Raw genomic sequence first — 17,731 nt, 5'->3', positions numbered from 1 at the left:
GATGTGTCAGAGCTTCACGAGGATAAGTGCTACAAAATCCTGTTTTCCCCAGTGAAAGCAGGGCTTTCGTAAGCATCTGTACATGCCTTCAGATCAGGCTGCATAGGAAAATGTAAGGTTTACATTTGGGCAATCTTCATTTTCACTCCCCTCTACCACCATCAATTTGGAACAAGGTGGGTTTTTTGTTTTCTTTCCCCTCCTTTTAGCACTAATGGGTCAGTGAACTTTATAGCTTGAAACCTTGACAGAACCATCTGTTCTTCATTAAAAGCCATTAATGGCAATGATAATGGCACTAATTAGGCTGCATGCAAGCATACACAAGCTTCAACAGCTCCCGAGCTACAGGCAATCAAAGGTCCAAATTGAACCAGCTGTTGTATGGTATCGATAAACATTAACACCCCCCACTCTGCCTTGACCCAAAGTACAGGGACAGGCAATCACCATCCAGCTGGACACATGGAGCAGGTGCTTCTGATACACATGTGTGTCAGGGTCTTTTGCCTTTGTTTCCATTGTCTTTCCACCATTTCCTCTTCCTTGTGTGTCAAGAACAATTGGGAAACACCACCACAGCCTGTGAGCATGTGTACTCCATCACTGTCTCATTTTTAGTTGTCTTACAGGTAGAAGTGAGTGTGCATGCAGAGCTTGAAGAAGCATATCATTGTGTTACACCTGGAAACTATTCCCAGCAAATGGCACTGACTTGCTACTTCCTCCAAACCTGACTTCTGGAAGTCACTTTGTTAGTCCCTGCCTTGGTTTCCTAGTCTTTAAAAGTAGAGACAGTACCACTGCACAGGCATCTGTGAAAGCTGCTTCAGAAAGGTTAGTTCTATGAAATCTTTGATGTGAACAACATCTGGAACTTGGAGCTATACTAATAAGAGTTTCCTTTTAATATAACAGGTAGATCACAATAATCAAATGGTCAAGCCCCCCAAAAAGACTGATCCATAAAAACACCATACATTGCAGCAAAGCCTGCTGGATTAAGTAGTAGACTTGCATGTGGAAAACTGGAAATCTAGGCCTGCCTCTGGTCTCAGGTTCCTCTGTAACCGTAGGCAGGTCTCTTTCCTGCTCTTACCTTCCTCTTTGGGAATAAACATCTGTAAAAGAGGGATGATGAAACTGACCTCCTTTGTAAAATGCTTTGAGACACATTCGAACCAGTATTTTATAATAACAGTCCAATAACAGTACTCCTGGGAAGTATATCCACGCACACTCTCCTAACAGATATATAGTGTTGGTCACGTATGTATACTTAAGGTATATTATAAGTATAATGTTCAGGTATGCATAGTAGTGAGGAACACACTAGTTGCAACATAACCATCCACTCAGCACATTATGCATTCAGAGTCAGCATAGTTGCCGAGACCCTTCAGACAACAGTTACTATGGATGCAAAACTGGCAGGGAGAATAAGCCAGAGCAGCGCTGCTATGCAACTGGTGGGAAACTTGGTATTTCAAACTGGGCTAAACCCAGGCAATCAATACCAGGTTTTAAAATTAATTCAAAATGTGGAACAACCAAGTGCCTTGATGAGACTTTGAGCCAGAACTAAAAGAAGAGAGACTCAATCACTCTCCTATAGTGTGTCTTTCTCAGAGGTGAACCATTTTAGACTGACCACGCTAACTCTTTGCTAATACCAAAAACTTGAGCAAGGTCCCAACCTGTGTGGTCCACTGAGACAAACCAGCTTCTGGCCACTTCGTCACCTTCCTGTTGTCAAGGGAACAGCAGCACATTGTTACCCTGGTCATAATGAACTGAAAACTCCAAAGAGAGGAATGGAAAGCAACGGCCAGGAGTTTTTAACTCCAGTGAATCTTTAGCACAAAGGACAGGGACATCTTGGAAAAATAAAGATTCTGAGAACAAATCCGATAATGTCCCAGCTATGAAGACAAGAACCACCTAGTCACCTGTTTTAAAAGATTAGAAACGTCCTCCACTTTTTGTATTACCATTCATCTTACACAACAGGGATTATTGTCTCAGCTGAACCATCATTCCCTAATAGAGGCTGTTTCTTCAGCTTTTGCTGCTTAATCTGTAGTCTCACAGTCTCCAGACAGGAAGTCTTAAATAGACTAATCCATTCCTACCATTCTTCCATGATCATAACATTATATCAGCCAGGCTCCCAAAATTCTCTTTTCAATTTCAGAGAATGAATAACTGTATCAGAAGTAGTTTCTTGATATTATAGCATCTGATAAGCAATGTTAGAAAGCAGTACATCGCCTAGCTGGTTTGCAAAAATATCTAGAAATGAGACACCTCTCCTGTATAACAGGCTAGTGTACAAAAAACACTAACTATGAGGTACATGTTATGTACCTCATAGTACATGTATCTAGTGCAGCTGTAAAAAAAAGTAACTAGGCAGTTTCAAAAGCAATACACAGCTACATTCTTTCTGCTTTATAGAAAGTAAAGTTTTGGTTTTACAGTGAACTTTTTTAACACAAAGTGCAGCATAAACCACATGAGAACTCAGCGTGCACAGACTAGTGGTGCTAGAGGACAATACCGTATGAATTTTTCACACAGCTGAGTACAACATATATCAGCTAGAATCATGCCTGCTTAAATGCGAAGCTCAAATAAAACCAATATCTTGGTTTGAAAATCTTTATATTCTGACCTCCAGGCAATGCAAAACAGAAATTTAAAAAAAAAAAAAAAAAAAAAAAATCATTCTTTTAGAAGGCAGGAGCCAGGCAGTATCACAGTATCTATGTTTTAACAGCCTGGGTTTCCCAAAATGTATCAGTGTCATTTATTCCAGTGGTAATTTTGTATGCCCTGTGCTTTTTTGAAAGACACATCCATAAGCCTCCTGTATCTGTTTTCACCATACACCATTGCCCCCGCCCCCTCTCAGCCCTGCCCCAACCCACAGCAATATTTCTTTATAGTCAGATGTTAATAAAATGGTGTCCCTCTCTAGAAGCAACTCATTACCCAAGCAAGTTGAAGGAGGTTATCAGGAAGGCGGTATTACTGCACAGTGACCTGTGAAGGTTATTACTCCAAGACGGGAGATCATGAGGGGGGAGTACACGAGGAGATGCCTGTGGCAGAGCAGTCCTATCACTATGCAGCCAACACCTGCTTTTGCATGGGTTTGTTCATCAATTCCCTTTCTTCCCCAGAGGATTGAGATGAAGCTACCTGTCAGTCTGTAAGGGGTGCCTCCCAGCACACGGCAGCAGGGTAGGGAAGGGCTAATTCCCCCCAGGCAGCAAAAGGTGAGGTGCTTGGGCAGAAAGACTGGCAGCACCTTGCTGACAAGATCCAGGTTACAGGAGCAGCAGGGAATACCTGTGTGCTGGGTAAGATGGGCTAAGCAAAGAGAGCTCTGCGACCAAATCACGAACCATCCTGATGCTTTGCGGCGAAAGGAAGTTACCTTGGTTCTGTCCCTGCGGGGCTGGGGTCCCAGTCGTGAAAGGGCCAGGCTGGCTTAGGAGGAGGCCCATCTGAGTTGGTACGGCTGAAGGCTGGTTATTCTGGGCCAGAGGAGTTGTCACAGGGCAGGCTATGCACAGATCATAGCGATGAACTCTTCCCCGGGCCCTGCGCTCCAGCATTGAGAGCACACACAGAAACAGTCAGGGAACAGGACTTACTGCTCTCATGGGACAATCTAACTGTTGGATAGAGGAGTGCTGAGGAGCAAGCCCTTGATCTCACCACTGTTAGTTATTCGTAAATTTAGGGCGTTCAAACAACAAATCTAGTCAAAATACATGAGCAAATTCAGACAAGCTGACTAATGAAGATACTACGAAAATTGCATAATTTTTTCTCAGTTGATTCATTATTCACAAAAAGATTCCACGCAGTTGAACTCAGATCTCGGTTTATTAAATACCTCCTCTCTCCCATTAGTTTTCTCTTTTGTTTTGCTTAGACGACAAGCTCTTCAGAACAAAAGCTGCCTCTTCCCAGCCTTCTCCACAGCACTACACCGACAACAGTCCCCAGGCAACTCTCTAATTAAAGTAACTTTGTCAAGCCACAGAAATTAAAAGGAAACAAAACAATTCCCATTCATGCTGCAGAGGTTTGAACACACTGAAAGTATAGATCAGAAAGATCACAAGGTGTTAAAATTCTTGTGGCAGAACAGGCTCAGTGACTACCTTTTACAATTTATATGTAAACTTCATGTTTAACAGGAAAAGTATGGATAGGAAGCACTGAGTAAGCATAGGGTTCCTTTTAAGTGTGTAGGAAAGGGACAACCCTGTGACACTGGCCAGGGTTGCCCTAAGCTCAGGCAGCATTTGGAGACAGCTCATCCAGGGGATGCCTCCACAGAGTACAGTTGGCAGATGTTGAGCTCATTTTTACCTGTACTCCGAGACATCCCAAAAATCTGGTAACTGCATTAGCACAGCACTGAGCTTGAATTAATTACCACAGCTCTGGCTTTTAATTCAGGTTTTGTTTGGCAACAGAGGAAACCTGAATTTTAGATTCCTCATAGCAGGTTAGTAGTGGCACAACTGCAGAATGCAAAATACTGAAGTGATACGATATCACTCTGCTGGTTCACATTCTATACTGTTGAGCCCCAGCAGGGTAGGAGTTATAGAGTACTCAGTGGGGAATGACAGATTCAGGCTCATAGCTGGCTAACAGAGACATAATTCTTCAGCTTAGGGCACAGACAGTGTGTACTCATTTTAGTCCGAATGCTGTACAGATATTCCCCAAAGTAGCAAAACGTCTATCCTGCTTGCATTGGAAAACTTTCCTCCTCCTGGTGGGACAGTGTAACCATCCTTACAGAGTTGAATGAAGCTAAGAAGGGAAGGCTCTTGGTGGGAGAAAGGATTGCAAAGTCTAATCTGCTGTAATGGATTAATGCTGTCCTGAAAAAACAAGCTGGGCTGAGCTGTCAGACCCTTTCCTCTTAAGTATCTAGGACAGCGTTGAAAAATGCATGTGCCACCATTGCTGAGAAATGGACAACTTTTTTCCATTCCTCTTCCATTTGCCGGGTAAACAGGCCAATCGCAGAGTCAGCAGCCATGGCAATTTCTGAATCAATATTTATCAAGCCCTTCTCCAACTGCTATTTCATGCCTCATTGGTCAGAGAGCATCCTCTCCAAGTGAGCCAGAAAATCCTGACCTTGCAAATGACAGAGGAGCTGCTTAAGGATTGCAAAGTAGAGCGGCTCCTCCAGCTTAAAAAAAAAAAAAAAAAAAAAAAAAAAAAAAAAAAAAATCACAATTCATGCGAGTGTCCTCATGGCATTACACATTCTTCTTCCACCTCTTTCCCTTCTCTCATCCCTTCTTTCAGCGGCAACCCTTGAAGCTAAAGCTTCATTTAAGAGCCCTACACAAACAGCTTGTTCATTAGCAAAAATCAAGCTACATATAAAGGACATTAAAAGCCATGGATACCCGCAAGGGAATCTGTTTTGGGGTTTGGTTTTTTTTTGTCTGTACTTTTAATGACATAGAAGATTGATTTCTTCCTGCCCCTCCCCTAGGCATAGTAAGTGAGTTCGCAATTATACCATCAAACGAAAATGACTGCAACAATTAGGGGGAACAGACTGACAGAAAGAAAGACATTTGGGGGCACAAAGATGCTATCCCCCATCCTAGCACTCCACAGAGGAGACTACAGAGGGCAGAGAAACCTGAGAGGCCAAGAGCTGTAAAAGATCACCTCTGGAAAACAGATTGCCAAAAATCAACCGACAGCTCAGGGACATTTGAAAGGAAAGAAAGCATTGCCCTTCCTAGTGAGAGAAAATAACTTGTTATAAAAACAAGTATGTCTATGATTCTTTGAAGAGATGAACTGGTGTTACTTACTAGCACACCCTCTGAAGTCTACGGATTGCCTCCAGGACCCATTCAGGCAAATCAGCATTAACTGTGCAGTTTAGTCCAGAAAGGATTCACAGTGCCACACAGTCTGGTACCACAGCATGTCCCCCTGCTGCAGCTTGACATGCCTGAGGTTTTCTGGGAAAATACATGTGTATCTGAACACCTCATCAAAACATACACTGAAGGCTGAAGGTGAGGAATTGTTCCTGTCAAGAAGAAACTGAAAACAAACACAATCAAAGTGCAAATGTGAAGGATCAGAGAGGAGTCATCGCTCCTTTTTTTTTTTTTTTTTCTCAAGCAGAAGAGGAGAATGCCTCCAAGCACACAAGGAAATTGCATCTTTGAGTTTCCTCTGAGTCCTAGGCTAAGCAAAGAATTTCTGAATCTTTGACCACTGTAGTGTAGATGCCTTAGGCTTTCTCTGAACGAGTCCATTATTCAAAACAAAACAACAAATAATAAGGATGATTGCCATGCACATTTTCCTCCCATTAATCCCCATTATCTTCTGGGAACGCTTCTCCCAAAACAGTTTCTCTCTACTATTTCTCCCCCTCTTTTGCTTACAAGCTAATACAAAGCTGCTCTTTTTATTTTATTTTCATTATTTTTTGTGGGGTCTAGCAATAACCTACTTTGCTCTTTTCAGCTTTCCTAAACGGGTCCTCCCAGTTCTTCAGTCTCTCCAACTCTTTTCTGAGCTCTACTCAAAAGATCACATGACCACATTTCAAATAGTGTACTGCACCCTGCATTTGAAACTCTATCTACTCATTCAGAGGATAGTCTTGTTCAGGGGAATTTTGCTATGGCACATCACTTGGACGTCAGCTCCAAATTACATAAAGTGATACAGCTTATCACCACCTTGCTCCCTGGGAAGAGGCCGCTGTCTGTGCACAACCAAGCCCAATTGATAGCATATGTCCATACATTCCATGTGGTTTGCTCAAATTTTTATGGTTTTAATATTTTGTACCTTCATTGAAAACTGGTTTACTGCTAGATAACTGTATAAGTGAGATTTGATAAATGATCATATATTAACATTATGGTTGAAACAATAGACAAAGGGTAGCCGGGAAGGTAATTACAAAAGTGTAGTCATGTGATTAACCAGTAATTATTCAGAAGTTTTGCAGTTCTTTGCTCTTATGACTAGATGTTCCTGTACGCTAGATGAGAACAACGTTGAAACTGACCACACGTGATTAACGCAGTTTCAAGCTTCAAGATCGAAGAACAAGGACAAGAATAAAGACTTCAAGGACAGCCAACAGGAACTTCAAATGGGTCGGTGGTCATAAAAGCAGCCCGTCGACTCAAATGGATCCTTCATTGCACATGATCAGATGTAGGCAGTACTATGATATACATAAAAATGATTATAACTGATTATGTATACTAATCTGATTAATATGTAATTAGTTATTCTATATAACCTGTTTGTGCTAAAGCTGTGGCATGCATGCTAGGTGGAATTATCCCCCGTGCATCCAGCGCTGTAATAAAGAATGCCTGCTTTCTAAAACTCCAAAACGAGTCTTGGAGAGTTTCTTCGACTGGCTTTTCGGTATCTCAATGATTCCAAGTGGTGCTTTGTTCCTAAGGAGCCCAAGCTGACCTCTCTCAACCACTTTTGTACAGGTTTATTTCTCCAGTTAAGCCATGTTTCATATGATTTCCCCTGTTTGAATTCTGCTGTATTGACTTCTGTCCAGATTTCAAGACCTTTAGTTGCCTTTGTATTTATCTGGTACTCACAACGTTTTCCACATTAGCGGCATCAGTGAACTAATGGGCTATTTGTTGTTTCCCAGATCATTAGTCAAGGCCTTGAACAGAACAAGCCCTTCAGCAATACTCATCTCTGCCCAGGACACTGCTCCTCAGCTTCATTGCTACCAGTTTACCATTTCCTAACATATACAGCCCTCTTGCTCACTCACAGAACATGTGATAGCACCTTCATACATACCAATGCAAATGCATTTTTCATCGCTTTCACTGTGTACAAAATGCTTTAATGAATCCCAAGTATTTGGGATTCTTTCTGCATTTCTGCCAGCCAATCAGCTAGCACCATGTTTTCCTTGAGATAAATTATATACATATGCATCACAGATATAGCAGTTACTGCAATGGAAAAAAAATAAAACCAAATCTTATTCCATAAACAGTGGGACAGAGAAAGTTCAGGTTTTTATGCATTATCTCCTGCTACATTCTCATTCACATCTCCTAAACCTGACTTGGTAGTTTCAGGCTCCTGTGCCTTTCCCTGTTTTACGGAGTGGCACACCAGAAGGGCAGGATGCTCTGTGGCCAGTCTGGACCCACAGAGCTACTGAATGGCCTGCTAGTAGGCATGTGTTAACTGGCCAGCTGTCTCCTACCAGGCTGAGCAGACATGGGCAGAAACAGCCGAGCCATTCTCTCGGCAGAGGCACTAACAGATGCCTACTTCTCTTCTACTCAGCCACCAGTTCCCATGAAACACACAGGGACTTATCTATTTGCTGTCTGTTCTGTTACATCAGTTTCAAATTGACCTGTGGGTTCAAATGTTATTAGAGAAGGTCTGAAGGGTAGCAGGATTCCCCAGACCTCATTCCTGAAGTAACCAGCCTAAAAACATATTTGTGTTGGTCTGCATGTGTGCACACTTGCAGTGACAGTCATTTGGGAGTCAGTCATGGTGGCAGATGCACCATGTCAGGATACTAGAGGCTCAGCAAGAGCAGTTCCTGCAGTCAAGCTCTGTGCAAGGCCAGGGACCAAAGTTTGAAATTGCATTGGATAAATAATATATTTTAAAAGGGGAACACTTGTTGAGGTAAGGTGGTATCAAAAGACCTGATTCTGGCTTCCCAGCCTAACAGTCACTGGCAAGTCCAAAAGCTGTGAAGTCTGAACCTCCACAAAAGCAGAGAAGGGGACTTGGTCATGGTAACGGGAGAGGAAAAGAGGGAAAGGCTTGCACAGGGATTACTCTCCCTCTGTGACATACTTCCATCAAGACCTTGGGCAGCTACCTTAGCAGTCTGTGCTATATTTTCCCATCTGTCAAACAGGAGAAGGAAACAGACCATTTTGAGCAGGCATCGGGCTGCTTAGTGCATTAGCATTTATAGTCTGCTTTGAGATATACTGACGGGGGAAAAAACCCAAATCCTGGTGGGGGTGGGGGGCAAGGATCAAATTTTGAGGCATCAACTTTAAAGGTGTTCCTCAGGGTTCAAATCTAAGGCCAGGTCTGTTCTGAAATAGTCTATTCTGTTCTAAACAGCAGAGTGCACAGGCAATAAAAGCATGAAGCAAGCCTTTCAAATTTGCTGTGCCAGCTCAGAGCTCTGGGACAAGAAGTTTCCTCTAGACAAGCAGGCCTTGCTGACTTACCTTCCCCAGATGATTCAGAAACTTTGACTGATGTAGCATACCACCGGTGATATTTTCATTTTTTGTACTTGGTTTCCTTCTCCACCCACCTGTTCAGAAAGGACTGATTTGCTCCTACATTTCACTACAAGCTTATGCATCCCTTTTCTCTGCTAGTGTCAACCAAGTCCCTCAAACAAGGCTGTTGCATTTAACCTTCAGAGTTCATGAGTCAAACAGTACGGTGTGACCAACTCACAGTCTGCCATTCTATGGGCACATCAGTGATGAGATTACCCAGACTGCCAGCCAACCATATGACTGCAGCATCCTAAATAGCTTCCAAATCAAATCAAGGGTAATAATATATTGGTGGCTTGAGAGAGAAAAGCCTTTTGTCTCTGAACAAATTTATTTCTCTCTGAAATTAAGACCTTCTGATTTCAGTTTCACCTCCTCTGCTGCTGCTGAAGTGAAGCTGCTAAAAGCACAGATGATGTGCAGCAATGTCCTCTTTAGGCGAAACAAAACTTCATAATAAACAGATGGAAGGACTTGGCACGGCTCATTCCTTGGGCACCCTGAAATAGGAGAGCATTTTCCTTTGCCCATTTTCTCCCATCTCAGATAACATCTGGCTCGGTCAGGGAGATCTTACTGCAGAGACACATTTCCTTGCTGCAGGCCAAACAGGCCTTCAACAGGAACCACAGGAATACACACTTTTGTGCTATCAAACACCACCACATCGAGTGTGCTTTTGTGGGCAATGTGGAAATCATATGGCCACGTATAAACGTGTGCACGAGAGGGTGGAAATCAGATGGCCACACCATATAAACAATGAAGTTGTGAACTGCTATATACCTCTGCTATAAAGAAAAACACTTGCTAAGTTATATATAATATGCTAAGAATAGTTGGGAAGGGGAGCTCCTCTAGTTTCCTCACACATGCCTTCTCAGAGTGAAATAACTGTGCCAGAAAGATTTTGCTTATACAGTTCCTAAAATTTTTTTTAATATGCGTATACATGCACATACAAATCCGTTAACGCTGAAATTCTTAAAAGCAGGACTGGCATGGTATACACACCTGCTGCATTTATGCAGTTTGCTATGGCTGCAGTTTTACAGTAAGAGGCAATGAGGGGCCTTACAGAGAGGTGGCCATGTAGACAGAAAGATGAGCTCACCCTGAAAAAGCATTGGGAACTGGATACCCTCCTGAAAAACCCAGGAATTAATTGATTTTCAGGCCTAGATCAGTAAGCAGTTCTGTGCATAGCAGCAAATGACACACATACAAACTGGAAAATATTCTTTGCAGTCTCACTTTGGCCTGCCATGAAAAGGGAAAAACAAATCAAAAAGATACATCATAACAAAAACTCCTTAGAAACCTCCTCGGGCAAGGAATATAGCAAGGACTAAAAGCTTTGATGGCATTTAGACTCCTGGCTACACAAATCTCTTCTAAAATAAAGCAGTCTCTAGAATAGATAGTCAGATCAGACAATGACAGATCAGTAGTTATAAGTTCATGATCTTTCAGATGAGACATAAAACCGGGTCCTGACCTTGTGTGATCATTAAAGATCTCATAACGCTTTTTGCAAAAAGAGGGTTATTAATCCCACTGGTCTGGAAACACTCCAATTTAGGTAACTACCTAAATCAATCTTACTGATTCATCTAAATAAATACTCTCCTCTGTTCTCCAGTCTAAAATAACATGTGGCATTTCTGTGTGCTGTAATACACGACTAAAAGAGTCCTCCCTATCTCAGCATTAGGTGAAGCAATCTTTGTATATGCACGCACTGCCACGCCTACAAGGGAGTGATCCTTAACGTTTGCTAAGGAACTTGGAGACGCATAGTGCAATGGATAAGAAATTTATTAGTGTTCACCACAGTTCAGCTTTCATGAAACCTTTTCCACACTAGACTAGTTAGAAATTAGAGCTTCCCAAATTTTGAGTGCTAACAGATAAACTACAAATACAGAAGAGTAAAATGCTTATGCCTTTGCCACTGAATAAGCATATCGGACAATATTCAAAGAGAGACAGGGACAAGACTGCGACAGCTCGTTACTGTCTGAATTACAGCTGCTGAACACATCAATCATCAGCAGGTAAAACTATAGGTGGTCCAAACCAGTAAATTTTCAAAACATAAGGATAGGGCTCTTTGATAGGCATTAAAGGAAGACACAGAGGTTCATCCTAAGCACAGCTTCCACCCAAGATGACTCATAAGCATGTCTCATTTTCAAAACTTCTTTACAAGTAACATCACCAGGGGTCCCAAAACTCCTTGTGGTTCATTCAATATGGAAATCCACAGGAGTGGATGAGAGAGCAGGCAAAACCAAACAACAGAAGCATCAACTGTGCTATTCAGTAAGGAGTTAGTCTCCCAACATAGTTAATAATTACCTCCAAGAGGAATAAAGCAGCAATAAAATCCTGAAGGCACACACAGCTTGAGCTACAGAAGACATGAAATATGGATGTAGTAAAATAGTATGGAATTTTTACTCTAATAAAAATGTAAGAGGACAATCACATCTGTCACTGGAAAGATTAAGCTTTGAGAGACGTAGTGTCTTAACATGAGCATACCTGCACACACATATAAGAACACCCGGGCCAGGGTGTGCCTCTGGATACTAACAGCAAAGGCTGATTTTGACTTGAGCTTTCCATTCACAAATATCTGTTGAGGCAAGTATGTTATTATTTTGCAGCTAGATGAAAAGGAGAGCTCGTTATCAAAGCAGCACTCAGTTATGATTACTTACAGCACTTGCCTCTCGTGAGCCTTTGGCATTACTAAACAGAGGCCATAATTCCATTCCCATTAAAATCTAAGAATAGATTCCCTGGGGAAAAGATCAAGGCTAATCTGCAGATGATTTCAGAGATGTTCTCACCTGCATCTTCCTACAGCAGAACATCCAAGTTTTCTTCACCAGGAAAGCCTACTAGGTTACCATTTCCCTGGTCCTCACTATCCATTTACCTCAACAGTCACAGTACCTAACCAAAAGCCAAACACAACTTAAGAAAAAGGATCCAAAACCAAGTTGTTTCTTGTGGTGAAGCTTGCTTCTTTGATGAGCCTACAAAATAAGAGCATGTGACAGCTCTTTTTTAACACATGCAACTTTCTGGTAAAACATTGTGTGCTGAAGTCAAGAGAGTACAACCCCAGTAGGACTCTCATGCTCACTCTTTCCTGTTCCTCTCACACTGGGAAAAAAGCTGGCAAGCCAAAAACACACCAGTGAAGTTTAGCTTACGGTACGCAGTAAGGAGACTATGTGAACAGTTACAGGTTACTGATTTAGTACAATTTGTTGGAACAATATGCAGTTACCAAAAAAGAAGCCTGAATTAAACCACAAACTACATTTATCACACTCTAAGAACCTTTTTCCTGTAACAATTAATTCTGCATAAATAGTCTGTTGAGGATGAACCAGAAAATAAGAATTCCATTTTGGGTACAACTTTGACACCGTCACATTTAAGTTCACTGTAGCATGAGAAAGGGTAACATCAGAAAATTGGGAGAACCTTTCTCATTAGAACAGCTGCTAGCTTAGTAATTGTGGTCTCCCACATCATGAGAGATTACCCTAACTTCAGGCTATTGGTCTTTCTGGGGCGCATCATATTTTCTCTCTAGTTTAGACCAGAAACTGCATTCTGGAAAATGTTCCTGGCAAGGGTTTAGTATGACTATAAAATTGCATTTTTTGTTTAAATAAAGGCCAAGAATTCCATGCTAGCTGTAGGCTTATTCCTTCTTTCTTCCATCTGCAGCGAGCTATAGGAATTACCCAAATAAATAGCTACAGAAAGCAGTAAGCAAAGATTGCTGGTTCAAAGGGAAAGTTAGGTTGCAAAATTGAGAATAGTTTGTTGATCTCAAGAGTATCTTGGTAGCAGAAGAGAGTCATACAAGGAAACAATTTATTGTCCCTAAGGCAATATTGGCAGTTACATACTAATTCTAGAGGAGCTCTGCAAAATGCACATGGGCACACCTGCTAACTTTTCCAACAGTGCAATGCTTGGCCTTTGTGGCACCAGTACCCGCTGGGAATGAAACCGTTTGACTCGTGATGCACAGTAGTTATTCACAGTCACTGCTGAACACAAATACCCAAAGTTCTGCAACCTATTTTTAATTTGCAGATTGTACTGTTACAAAAAATATAAGCACCCCCCCCCCCCAAAAAAACCCTGACCTTCAGAGTTGACTATAAAATATAAAACTTGCTGATAAGAGCTCATTGCAAAGAAGTGAGGTCAGCAAGCCCACACTCTCCTCCATAAATATTTTAAGTGTTCACAAAACAGTACCAAAGAGAGAAAAACACTAAAAAAATGTATTTTACATCCCTTTTCTGCCCACTCCTTTTAACAGTGGACAGACAGGAGGAGAGCAATGGCAGCTCTTGCCCAAATAATTTCATCGATCCAAACCTGATCAATCTTACAGCAGACACTACCAAGAGGAACAAAAATGAGCCACCATCTGTGGCGTCTTCTGGGTGGCAGCACAACTAACATTTTCTGAGTGAGCTGACACTCATGTCAGAGACAAGAGACACACGATGCTTTAGCAGAAACTTTTGTATCATTCTAAATTTATTTTTTATAATCTATATTGAAAGAAATATTGATGCCAGGAGTAACAAGCTGCTTTCTTGTGAAGGACGCTAACAACATAGCTCCACAGTTGCACCGCACACTTGCGTGGCTGTCATTGTATCGTTGTGGTGTGACACAAACCAACCCCCCTCCGAAACTGCAATTCGCTACTGGCAACACAATACCTGAAGTTAATTCAGAGCTCTTTGCACTTCCCGCTGCTCTGAAGAGATCAAAGAGCCACCCTGAACGTGCACTGTGGTGGAAGCTTCTAACAAAAGCCCACGTGCGCTGAGGAAGCCTGGAATATTGTTTTGGAGACATGCTCATTCATTTTGTGAGGCAAAAAACTTGCTGTCGTGGAGGCAGTAACAGTGAAGAAAAGTCACTTGATACACAAGCGCCAGTCTTCCTTTCAGCAGACAGATCCAATAGATTAATTGCTAAAGCGTCATCAAATATCTGACGGAGCAGACCCAAATGGCATGGTGTGCTTACACCACCTACGCAGCAGGCAATCTGAGTCTTAAAAGTGAAGTTACAGCCTTCTTTGCTATAAGGTTTCCAAATGGGCATGCCGCTCACGTTATTTATGGACATCTGCCCAGACTTTCAGATGAACACCCCAAGAGACATAAGCTTCCACCTCAAGCTCAGTGGCAGCATCTCAGTTCTCCAGTTTAACTATTGAATTACTGATTGCTTCTGCAAACAGCCAAAAGAGTAAGAAAAGCCAACAGAGAAGAACTAGAAGTCATTATGATAAGGGAAAATTCAAAATAGAAAGGCAAACAGAGACAGGGAGGGAAGGAGAGCCTACTGAAGGACAACGGGGACACGGAAGAAAACACAAGGGGAGTACTGAGGAGGGGAGGAACCCTGCGGAGGGAGAGGAAGAACCACAAATTTCACCCCAATGTGAGAGACCCAGAAACAACGGCACCCGAAAGCTGAGCCACCCTCTATGCTCACCGGCTCACTCCATTCTTCCCTTTGTCCCTTCCCAAAGCCTCAGACTGGTCGCTGTGGTGGGACCTCCACCATCTGCTTTCCCGCTCCCCCATCCCCTCAGGTACCACCAGGGTTGGGCTTCTCCCGCCTCCCACCTCCACACAAGCGGCTGGAGGAGCCCGGGGCCTGCCAGAGCCCCCTCAGCGCACCCCAGGGCCCCACAAAAGCACCCCAAGGTGAGGCCTCACCGAGGGCAGCACAAGCACAAGGCTGAGGACTCAGGCAACCCTCCCTCCTTCCTCGGGGCAAGCGTGAGGCAACTCTCAGCGTAGCACCCAAAACCGCAGCAATCACCTCAGCACACAAAACACATGGTTAAAGCTACCAACTTGGTCCACGGCCTTGACAGCCCCTACCAGCCACCCGGCGCTCCGGAAAAGCAGATAAAATGGATGAAACACAGTATTTTCCTCCTGTCGACGCTGCTGCTGGCCCCTCCAGAAGCTCTCTGAGGGCTGCTGCTAGGGCCAGGTGTCCCCTGTTAACCCCCCCAGCCCCACAGCTGCCACCCGTTAGGACAGGCTCCCAGCACCTGGATTGTTCCAGAAAACTTCCTTCCAACCTTAGCAATCAGCTAACACAGCAACCTCAGGTTTTAGCATACCCTGTCACACCTGTAGCTGTGCTTTGATAATGGTAAGTATTTCTAGGTCACACAAGCCCCCTTTTTGTTGTGGCCAGCACAAGCTGCTGCTTCATAACGAGCATTAACGTCAGTGGTCTGGTTTGTCATCCATGTTAGATTGGGGCAGGGGGACACAGAGGGCAGATGCCCCTGGCCTTCCTTATATACCTTAGACTTTGTTATGACGTCCATATACAGTCAGCTCTCCTGGCTGGGTCCCCTCCCAACTTCTTGTGCCTCTCCAGCCTTCTTGCTGGCTGGGCATGAGAAGCTTGACTTAGTCTAAACACTACTTAGCAACAACTAAAAACCTCAGTGTGTTATCAACATTATTCTCATACTGAATCCAAGACATAACACTATACCAGCTACCAGAAAGAAAATTAACTCAATCCCAGCCAAAACCAGGACACCTGCACACAGCTATTGCTCAGGGTCAGGGTTGGCTGGAGGCTCACCACAACACTGCTGGTGCAGCGACTAGTCCTTTTGCACAATATGACCTTGGTCGGGCTGAATTCGAGCTATTCATGATCTTCTTCAGGCTGGGGCTGGCCAGAAATCCACATACAGCATTTTTGCAACAGCTGTTTTGAGGCTCAAGATTACCACAAAAAAAGGGAGGGAGGGGAGCACACACAGTGGCCATTTTACCCCTGCATACAAACACCACTCATCACAGAAGACAACAGCATTTCTGAGTGCATGTCTTCACTGCGCATCCTCCATTCAAAGGGAGCAGGGGGAAAAGCTAGTTTTTTTAAAGACTAGGGCAGAGGCAAGTAAATTACCATGAAGTTATTTATACAAGGGATATCACAGGGCCAGCTTTCTCATCTCATTTCTATTTCTAAGGAGAACTTTGCAGAACTAGGAAGGAGCAAAAGCGAGGATTAACATGCCTTTCTGCTCTACTTTGTCTGACACCAAAAGAAATGCATTTGTCTGACCCGTAGTATATTTATACACCCACATCTTATGGCTTGTTCTATCTGTCCATGACTTCATCAGCAAAAGGTGTTTAGGGTTTGCCTGATATTAAGTGGCCAGACAGAATGCATTAGTCTAGAAATGGATTATTAAATTCCACTGTCAAACTGAAGTAGTCAATAAATACAGTGGAATGCAAGTGCTTTAATCATATAATGCTTCACGTATACTTTGCCGTTAAAAAGTTCCCATACAGTGGGGTTTCAGTCCTATTTTGATTTCTTCCTTGCCTAACTCTTTACTTTCTTCTGCCAGGCTTTGCCCTACCTCAGTGTGTAGGAGTGAGGCCAGCTACCGAGTTGCCTACCTCTTCTTTGGGAACTGTCCCTGCTCAGCAAAGTGGGCCAAGTCACCAAATAGGGATCGTAAACCCAGGGAATTCAAACCACTCGCGCAGTCGAAGGATCACAAATCAACTCCATTTCTTCTAGGTAGAAAAGGACATGCTTCCAAGCTGATGGGAATACTCTCTCTCCCCTTTCGAAATGCAAAGAAAGATTCAGTAGAATGCAGAAAACTGCTGCCATTAAAGTTATGGGATGCAAAACTAACAGCCCCACCATCTTACCTGACAACTCAACAGCAATACTAGAAGGATTATCTTCAACTCACCTCTAGTCCAATCAACCACTTGTTTTTTAAAACCACATTGTTGCTGCCTTCTAAGACAGCCCCTGCTGAATTTGTCCCAATACAGATTCCCACTGTTCCTACGTGGAATAACTAACATCAGTAACTTGGACGAAACCAAGCATCTTCTAGCCACAAAGGAACAGAAGATGGGTTGGTTGTTTTTTTTTTTTTTCTTTCTAAGAATTAAAAGACAGCATCTTTGGGAATTTTTTTATTTGGTTGTTGGTGGGTTTTTTGTATTCTGATGACAGTTATCAGAAAACATATGCTGTTCTGAGTTAGAATCACTTCAACCCCAGAAACCTATTTATGGGTCTTATTTCAGCAGAATTATTTTCTTCCCAAAGAAATCTTAAACATTTGATAAGGAGTTAAGAAGTCATATCAATTTTGGGGATGGTTTTAATTTTCTTTATCTCCTCACTTACTCTGATCAGGATTAAACTGGATTAACAGAACTGGCACACTTTGGTCCTGCTTCAGACTGCATTCAATTTAAGCTTTAAGCTTCCATTCACTCTACCAGGATTTT

The sequence above is a fragment of the Aquila chrysaetos genome, chromosome 2 (assembly GCF_900496995.4).
Source record: "Aquila chrysaetos chrysaetos chromosome 2, bAquChr1.4, whole genome shotgun sequence".
Classification (NCBI taxonomy): domain Eukaryota; kingdom Metazoa; phylum Chordata; class Aves; order Accipitriformes; family Accipitridae; genus Aquila; species Aquila chrysaetos.
The sequence above is the reverse complement of the archived record's forward strand: the minus strand, read 5'-3'. Positions refer to the sequence as shown.